Genomic DNA, 10,380 nt, shown 5'->3' with positions numbered 1-10,380 from the left:
ATTTGACATGGTAACCCAGTTTTTGACTCCACGTGATCCAGATTCAAATTTGACCTAGACACTATCAAGACAAACATTCTGACCAATTCTCATGAGTTTCAAACTTAAAATGTATGAACTCAAGAGTGTTAACAAGATTTTCCTTTGATCTCAACTACTGGCCTAGTTTTTAACTCACATAACCCACTTTCAAACTTGACCTAACAATCACCAAGACAAACATTCTGACCAAGTTTCATAAAGATTGGGTCACAACTGTGGCCTCTGCAGTGTTAACAAGCTTTTCCTTTGATTTGACCGGGTGACCTAGTTTTTAACTCCACATATCCCAGATTCAAATTTGACATAGAGGTCATCAAGACAAACATTCTGACCAATTCTCATGAGTTTCGAACTTAAACTGTGGATTCTCTTAGTGTGTTAACAAGATTTTCCTTTGATCGAACCTACTGACCTAGTTTTAAACCCAACATTTCCCAGTTTCAAACTTGACATAGAGATTATCTATACAAACATTCTGATCAAGTTTCCTAAAGATTGGGTTACAACTGTGGCCTCTAGAGTGTCAAGGCAAATGTTGACGGACGACGCAAGACGGACGCCGGACAATGACCGGTCACAATAGCCGTTCACAATAGTTCACCTTGCTCAGGTGAGCTGAAAATGTAATGTAGAGTTATGAAACCTGTGTAATGCATGTCAGATCATCACAGTGAACAAGTGTGTGATATTTCAATCCATTTCCATGAGTGGGTACTGGGATAACAGCTTACATACAAACAAAAATTATTATAAAAGGGGCATAATTTTGTAAAAATGCAAAGTAAAGTTATTAAATCTGTGCATTATATGTCCAATCATAACAATGGACAAGTGTGTGAAGTTTCAATCCATTCCTATTAGTGGGTACTGAGATACCATCTTACATACAAAAACTTAACCAAAAATCGCTAAGTCGGAAAAGGTGCACAGTTTTGTAGAGTTATTGGACCTGAGCAGTGTAAGTCAGTTTATCACCATTCCTAAGTGTGTGACGTTTCAATCCTTTCCAACAAGTGGTTGGTGAGATACCAGCTTACATACAAAAACTTAATCAAAGTTCGACGCCAACACCGACGCGGAGCCAACACACGGCGGATGAATCCAATAGCTCTACATATACATTGTATTCTTCGAATAGTCGAGCTAAAATGAAAACCAAAAAAAAAAAAAAAACCCCAAAAAACCAAAAAACAAAAACGTACCTACCCTATCTACTAGTTTTCTGGGGTGTTACCCTAAACAAACACTATTTTTCGGCTTTATCAAAGTTATGTATCGCAAGATAACTCTAAGTTTACTTCCGCCACCAATGTCGTCTGCTATAAGCAAACGAGTTTCCGCAAGCAAGTTGAAGTGCTATATATGTAACTGAAAGCAAATTGCTATGCTATGAATCTTCTTAAAGAACATGCATATTATTCTAAAATCCAGGTATTACCTCCTCCCCTTGAGTCGTCTGGTAGAATCAACTGGTGTTGAATGCTATAAGCACTTTTGCGTCACTTGCCAGAAGCAACCGTTGTCGTCTGCTAGAAGCAAATGGTGTCGTCTGCCAGAAGCAACTGTTGTCGTTTGCTGGAAGCAAATGGTGCCATCTGCTAGAAGCAGCTGGTTTCTTCTGCTAGAAGCGATTGGTGTCGTCTGCTAGAAAGAAGGACTTTTGCATGCAAACTGGATGACTATCTGTAAAATAAGGAACTAATTGTCATACTGATGGGGCCGTTTTTAATCTTTAAAATCGTATGCATATGTTGTTCTCCATTGTAGGTACCAAAATTATCATTAATATAAATACCAGTCAATGTTATATAACTTGATAAATCTCTCAACATGTTCAGGAAAAATACAGAAAGAAATTGTCACAGAACCAGTTGTGAGTTCATACCAGCAACAGTCCCAAGTTTACACGATTTTCAAATAAGTCAATAAACTCAGCATATCCAGATTCAGAACCTTGATCCTGGCTTTCTAATCAGTAGTTTAGCTCTCTGGCAGGAACACGGTTATGTCAAAGAAGTGAATTCGTCACAAAAAAACAAAGTGCGACTCGAACTCGGACCATGTTAACTGCAATTATAAAGTTAATTAGTAGCTTACCTTTGAAAAAAATTGATCGTCATGTCAACATAAGTGCCGGTATGACTGAGTCCCAGCACACCTCTGATGACCGGCATCGACCGGGTACCAGCGCACATCTGGCGGCAGGCATCAGTTGTGTACAACAACCCTAGCTTCTGGCAACTGCCACCGTTTGGGTAACACCACATCTCTGGTGGTCAGCATCGTCAGGGTACCAGCAAGACAGTCCTGCATTCTCTCGAGTTCCATCAACTAACATTTTCTTCCTGTAAATACAATGAAGTAGCCTGAGTTTCTCACAAATACTTACTTACACCGAAGTATGGAAACGAAAAATTATAAAACAATGTGAACATTTCAACACTTTTAATAATGAAAATATACTTTTTCTCCGAATTTGACTTTTTCTGGATAAAATAAGATTTCGTATTAAAATGTTGAGGTTTATAAAACTCAAATACCGATACTCGATGATTCGAACCAAGTCTCAATCTTTGTCTTACTTAGACCACAGCACTGCTGTGAGTACAATCAAATTGCCTGTTGTCTCAAATCAGACCAATCATGAAATGTTTTGGAACTTTATACCAGTTACTAAGCGTAACTAAACTACATTCAATCATTACCTACACCGACTTCGTTATAAATGATAAACAAGTCCTTACGTGTGTGATCCAGGAATCCGCTTCTTGTCGGACGGTTCGTGTTCCTCGACGGACAGTTCCGGCTATCGTCGGAGAGTTCGGGTCTCTCGTCGGACAATTTGAGTATTTCTTTCTTCGGAGTCAAGGTCTGTGTGCACATTCAAATGCTCTAGAATCGTCCCAAGAGAAAACAAGAGCTGTCGGATGACAGCGCGCTCGACTATTCGAAAAATTGATTGAAGAATGGGGTCAAAATATTACCGCAGATTTTCAGAAAAAAAGAAATAATGGATTAAACACAAAAATGTTCCTGTATTTGTTAATTTTGATTAGTCTTGCACTAAATGGCAATGTGTGACCATGATGGCAAATATGTTATGTTATATGTTAGGCAAAATATGGACTTGTATGAAAAATTTAACCAATTCTAAGTCCAAAAAGGGCCATAATTCAGTCAAAAAAGTTGACAGAGTTATGTATTCTCGCCTACATATGGAAATCATGTTGATAAACTAGTGTTAAAAGTTTCAAAGCTACAGTTCAAATAGTTTTGACAAAACGCGGATTTGTAAGAAAACCTGAACAAATTTCAAAGTTCAAAAAGGGCCATAATTCAGCCAAAATAGTTGTCAGAGTTATGTACTCTTGCCTACAGATGGAAATCATGATGATAAACAAGTGGTTAAAGTTTAAAAGCCATATGTCAAATAATTTTGACAAAACGTGGACATGTACGAAAACAGAACCAATTTCCAAATCCAAAAAGGGCCATAATTCAGCCAAAATTGATGACAGAGTTATGTACTCTTGTCTACTGATAGAGACTATTATTATATAATAATGAACAAGTTATAAAAGTTTCAAAGCCATATGTCAAACACTTTACACAAAATATGAACTGGTACAAAAAATTTAACCAAGATTTCTAAGTCAAAAGGGGGCCATAATTCAGCCAAAATCCTTGATGGAGTTATGTACTCTTGCCTATAACTGAACATGGTAATGGTTAACAAGTGTTGAAAGTTTCAAAGCTTTATCTCAAAAGACTTTGTCAAAATGTGGACTGGTACGAAAAACTTAACCAAGATTTCTAAGTCAAAAAGGGGCCATAATTCAGCCAAAATCCTTGATGGAGTTATGTACTCTTGCCTATAACTGACATGGTGATGGTAAACAAGTGCTGAAAGTTTCAAAGCTTTATCTAAAAAGACTTTGTCAAAATATGAACTGGTACGAAAAACTTAACCAAGATTTCTAAGTCAAAAGGGGCCATAATTCAGTCAAAATGCTTTACAGAGTTATGTACTCTTGCCTACAACTGGACATGGTGATGGTAAACAAGAGTTGAAAGTTTCAAAGCTTTATCTCAAAAGACTTTGTCAAAATGTGGACTGGTACGAAAACCTTAACCAAGATTTCTAAGTCAAAAGGGGCCATAATTCAGCCAAAATCCTAGATGGAGTTATGTACTCTTGCCTATAACTGGACATGGTGATGGTAAACAAGTGTTGAAAGTTTCAAAGCTTTATCTCAAAAGACTTTGTCAAAAAGTGGACTGGTACGAAAAACTTTACCAGGTTGTGACGCCGACGCCGACGCCGTGGTGAGTAGGAAAGCTCTACTTCTTCTTCGAATAGTCGAGCTAAAAATATCATAAGCTTTATAAAAGTTTAAAGTAATGTACTGTTGGCAAATATTGATATTCATTATCAAACATTAATCAATTAAAAGACAAAAGGAAAAGAAGCAATAGGGGAGAATTAAAACAGTGCATATGATGACCAGATAATAACAAATTAGTTGTCAGTTGACAGCGCGCTTGACTATTCTCAGTGCTTGATAGTATAATATAAGCTATGAGTAAAACTTTAACATTACAATAAGCATATTCTAAGTCGAAAAGGGGCCATAATTCAGTCAAAATGCTTGATAGAGTTGCCTCCTCCTTTTTACAGACTGGGGTCATGATGGTAAACAAGTATGCAAAATATAAAAGCAATATCTCAATGGATTTTGAAAATATTGGGATGGGGGTATGCAAACTTTAACATTTATTCTAAGTCGAAAAGGGGCCATAACTCAGTCAAAATGCTTGATAGAGTTGCCTCCTCCTTTTTACAGACTGGGGTCATGATGGTAAACAAGTATGCAAAATATCAAAGCAGTATCTCAATGGACTTAGAAATTATTTGGGGTGGTACGCAAACTTTAACATTACAATAAGCATATTCTAAGTCGAAAAGGGGCCATAATTCAGTCAAAATGTTTGATAGAGTTGCCTCCTCCTTTTTACAGACTGGGGTCATGATGGTAAACAAGTATGCAAAATATCAAAGCAATATCTCAATGGACTTTGAAAATATTTGGGTCGGTACGCAAACTTAAAATTTGTGTGACGCTAACGCTCACGCCGACGCCGGGCGAGTAGGATAGCTCCCCTATTTTTCGAATAGTCGAGCTAAAGATGTTTGGTTGAAGACTGCACGTCTAATATTTGAGTATAACGAAAAGATAAGATAAAGGGAAAATAATAAACGAACCGTGCAGACGAAAATTACATACCTCCCTGCACCAAAAAAAAAAAAAAAAAAAAAAAAAAAAAAAAAAAAAAAGGACCGAGCTGCACAACACATGACATCTTCACACGCGCTTGTACAGTCAACATCAGCCAACATAGCTGCAACATACACAATCACAACACAAGGTACAGACAAAATAATACAACATAAGTAAAAATAAAAATACCTGTTCATGATAAACAAAAATCATATTTTCTTAAGTCTGTATCTTCAAAGCCGCTTGCGTCTTTATTCTTCAAGTGCCTCAATATCCTCGAAAAAAAGAGAGAAAAATGCAACTTAACTAAATAGAAAGAATAAAGAAATAAAAAAGAACAATTGCGCGCGTTTTACCCAACCCAAGATGTCGTCTGCGCTTGATGTCTGTTCGTCTGCATATTTTATGATATGGCGTTCAAGCTCTCTGAAAGATGGGAGAAGTAATCATTATAATACATTGCAATATCAAACTTATTCTAAAATATTTGTACAGGAATAAATCTAGTAAATATATGTCGCTAAGGCCATAAACAAAACACCTTGAATTTCAACTTTCTGAAACAGACAAAAGAAAAACCCGATATAACAAACAATTCGCACCACAAAGAACCTTTTTCAATAAAACAACACAAACGATCTCAAATACAACAGAAACAACCGCATTGAAAAAACCAAAACAACACCACCATAAACACAGAAACACCACTACAAACACAAAAACACCATCGCAAAGACCACCATACACACAGAAACGCCACCACAAACACCACCAAGTAGCCAATGTAAATAAATCCCTGACTATACAAACAAGAGGGCCATGATGTATGGAAGATTATTTATGCAAAAATTCTATTATTGTATTTGATCAAACGCTTTATGATTAATGACAACTATTACTGCATTTGGTAAAGTGCTTTATTGTTGATGACAAACGCATGCTACATGTTGCAATTTAGATCACTTATATATGGATATAAGTAAACCAATTAATGCTTTAAATGCCAAAATCCTTAGTATCTTATGTATAGCTTCATGATAATTTTTCAAAGTATTTTTTCTAACGCCAAGTGCCAAAAGAGAACTGGTAGTCATTTACTTGATTTGGGCTATTGGAGACTAGTTAAATGTTAGCAAATACGTTCTCTCATTGTTAATCAACTGTTTTTATTACAGTTATTACATGCATACACTGTAATGTCATTAAGTACTTGTGTAATGTCAAGAGAGCAACGATTTCTGTATTGCGCTTTATGCTTATTCATATACGTAATTTCATGTCTTCATATTTTGTTAGCTGGGTCCATTTTCGTTTAAATGAAGAACGATAACTCCAGCTTACTTATTTGAGAATACAGTTAATAGCTGATCCCTTCAAGAAACTCTCGTAGAAAGAGGTATCCGGGGTTATTAATAAAACCCGGCCCGGCCCAAACCACGGAAATAGCCGATTCCGATTGTACGGTTGCCCGACCAAGATAGCGTTTTAGCATATTAAGTTTTAATTTAATGAAAATATCTTGTCTTAGGGAACATATGAATATAAACACTCTTATATTAAGGTTGTCAAAGATTTGCATTGGTAAGTACACATTTTGCGAAAATTAACTAGAAATGTAAGTTTATGAAATTATTATTATACTCCTTTTGCCTATCTCGGTTGCGCAACCAAGATAGATCGAAAATAGATGAACTACGAAGCTATGCGCTGTTTTCATACTTGCCATTTGTTTCAGGTTGTTGAAGTATTCAAATTTGAATATAAAACTAAATAAACTAATAAATTATATCAAAATCTAAAAACATAGTCCACTTTTTACATTTTTTTTCATATTAAAGGGAGGCAATTACAAAATTTCATAAAAAATATCAAAGTAAACATTTCCAGAAGAGGTATAACTCTATGTAATAGGTCTTTGTTCCTGAAATACAAGAAAACTGAAAACAAAATATCACAAAATGTTGCTCAAATGATAAATCATATGATTTAGCTTTAAACAAAACCCGGTGATTTTGTATGGAGATGATACCCGGAGTTACAGTAAGTTGTAGAAATGAATGAACTGGAGTATAAAATATGAAAGATCGGTCGCAAAGTTTCGAACCCGGACACCCCCCCCCCCCCCCCCACTCACCCACCCCCACACACACCCCGAAACATGTCCGCTCAGTCTGTTTAAAACAAAACAATAACAAGAGGACCATGATGGTCCTGAATCGCTCACCTCTTCCCACATGACCCAGTTTTGAGTATGACGTCGTTTTTTCTATTATCTGACATAGTGACCTAGTTTTGAACTTGACCTAGGTATTATCAAGATAAAAATTCTGACCAATTTTCATGAAGATCCATTGAAAAATATGGTCTCTAGAGAGGTAACAAGGTTTTTCTATTATTTGACCTACTGACCTAGTTTTCAAAGGTACGTGACCCTGTTTTGAACTTGACCTAGATATCATCAAGGTGAACATTCTCACTAATTTTCATGAAGATCTCATGAAAAATATGGCCTCTAGAGAGGTCACAAGGTTTTTCTATTTTCATACCTACTGGCCTAGTTTTTGACCGCACGTGACCCGGTTTCGAAATGATCTAGATATCATCAAGGTGAACATTCAGATCAATTTTCATGAAGATCCATTGAAAAATATGGCCTCTAGAGAGGTCAAAAGATTTTAATAATTTTAGACCTACTGACCTAGTTTTTTAACGCAGTTGACCCAGTTTCAAACTTGACCTAGATATCATCAAGATGAACATTCAGACCAACTTTCATTCAGATCCCATGAAAAGTATGGCCTCAAGAGAGGTCACAAGGTTTTTTTTATTATTTGACCTACTGACCTAGTTTTTTAAGGCACGTGACCCAGTTTCAAACTTGACCTAGATATCATCAAGATGAACATTCTGACCAATATTCATGAAGATCCATTCACAAGTATGGCCTCTAGAGAGGCCACAAGGTTTTTCTATTTTTAGACCTAGTTTTTGACCGCAGTTGACCCAGTTTCGAACCTGACCTAGATATCATCAAGATGAACATTCAGACCAATTTTCATACAGATTCCATGAAAAATATGGCCTTTAGAGGTCACAAGGTTTTTCTATTATTTGACCTACTGACCTAGTTTTTGAAGGCACGTGACCCACTTTCGAACTTGACCTAGATATCATCAAGATGAACATTCAGACCAACTTTCATACAGATCCCATGAAAAATATGGCCTCTAGAGAGGTCACAAGGTTTTTCTATTATTTGACCTACTGACCTAGTTTTTGATGGCACGTGACCCACTTTTGAACTTGACTTAGATAACATCAAGATAAACATTCTGACCAATTTTCATGAAGATCTCGTGAAATATATGGCCTCTAGAGAGGTCACAAGGTTTTTCTATTTTTAGACCTACTGACCTAGTTTTTGACCGCACGTGACCCAGTTTCGAATTTGATCTAGATATCATCAAGATGAACACTCAGACCAACTTTCATACAGATCCCATGAAAAATATGGCCTTTAGAGAGGTCACAAGGTTTTTCTATTATTTGACCTACTGACCTAGTTTTTGACGGCATGTGACCCAGTTTCGAACTTGATCTAGATATCATCAAGGTGAACGTTCTGACCAATTTTCATGAAGATCTTGTGAAATATATGGCCTCTAGAGAGGTCACAAGGTTTTTCTATTTTTAGACCTACTGACCTAGTTTTGGAGGGCATGTGACCAAGTTTCGAACTTGACCTAGATATCATCAAGGTGAACATTGTGACCAATTTTCATGAAGATCTTGTGAAATATATGGCCTCTAGAGAGGTCACAAGGTTTTTCTATTTTTAGACCTACTGACCTAGTTTTTGAAGACACATGACCCAGTTTCAAACTTGACCTAGATATCATCAAGATGAACATTCTGACCAACTTTCATAAAGATCCCATAAAAAATGTGACCTCTAGAGTGGTCACAAGCAAAAGTTTACGGACGGACGCACGCACGCACGCACGGACTGACGCACGGACGGACGACGGACGACGGACACCGCGCGATCACAAAAGCTCACCTTGTCACTTTGTGACAGGTGAGCTAAAACAAGAGCACCGCCTTGCGGGTGCTGACGCTCATCTGATTTTTTTGTGTAATAGAAATATTGTCCTACCCATGATTTTCTAAGTCTAAAAAGGGCCATCATTCTTGCAAAAAGCAGAATAGAGTTATGTTTCTTGATGTACAGTGTCCACTTATGATGGTGAAAAACTGTTGCAAGTTTTAAAGCAATAGCTTTGATAGTTTATGAGAAAAGTTGACTTAAACATAATACTCAACCAAGAAAATGATTTTCTAAGTCAAAAAGGGGCAATAATTATTGCAAAAAGCAGGATGGAGTTATGTTGCTTGCTGTACAGGGTCAGCTTATGATGGTGAACAAGTGTTGCAAGTTTCAAAGCAATAGCTTAGATAGTTTAAGAGAAAAAGTTGACCTAAACATAAAACTTAACCAAGAAATCTGATATTTTCTAAGTCCAAAAGGGGCCATAAATCTTGCAAAAAGCAGGATGGAGTTATGTTTCTTGCTATACAGGGTCAACTTATGATGGTGAACAAGTGTTGCAAGTTTTAAAGCAATAGCTTTGATAGTTTAGGATAAAAGCTGACCTAAACATAAAACTTAACCAAGAAAACTGATTTTCTAAGTCCAAAAGGGGCAATAAATCTTGCAGAAAGCAAGATGGAGTTATGTTTCTTGATGTACTGGGTCTGCTTATGATGGTGAACAAGTAGTCCAAGTTTCAAAGCAATAGCTTTGATAGTTTAGGAGAAAAGTTGACCTAAACATAAAACTTAACCAAGAAATCTGATATTTTCTAAGTACAAAAGGGGCCATAAATCTTGCAAAAAGCAAGATGGAGTTATGTTTCTTGCTATACAGGGTCAGCTTATGATGGTGAACAAGTATTCCAAGTTTCAAAGCAATAGCTTTGATAGTTTAGGAGAAAAGCTGACCTAAACATAAAACTTAACCAGGCAACGCCGACGCAGACGCCGACGCCGACGCCGACGC

At 36.7% G+C, this 10,380-nt stretch overlaps 1 long non-coding RNA gene across 1 annotated transcript; it reads right to left on the bottom strand.

Moving 5' to 3' along the window:
- Positions 1 to 1,753: 1,753 nt before the first annotated feature.
- On the bottom strand, positions 1,754 to 6,732 carry LOC128556056 (uncharacterized). Its single transcript, XR_008370411.1, has 3 exons — positions 5,511 to 6,732; positions 2,787 to 2,934; positions 1,754 to 2,387 (listed from the first exon to the last, which is right to left on the bottom strand). It is a non-coding gene; the product is annotated as an uncharacterized LOC128556056 (long non-coding RNA).
- Positions 6,733 to 10,380: the final 3,648 nt, after the last annotated feature.

This window comes from Mercenaria mercenaria, chromosome 3 (assembly GCF_021730395.1).
Source record: "Mercenaria mercenaria strain notata chromosome 3, MADL_Memer_1, whole genome shotgun sequence".
Lineage (NCBI taxonomy): Eukaryota > Metazoa > Mollusca > Bivalvia > Venerida > Veneridae > Mercenaria > Mercenaria mercenaria.
This window is presented reverse-complemented; position numbering and strand designations above follow the sequence as displayed.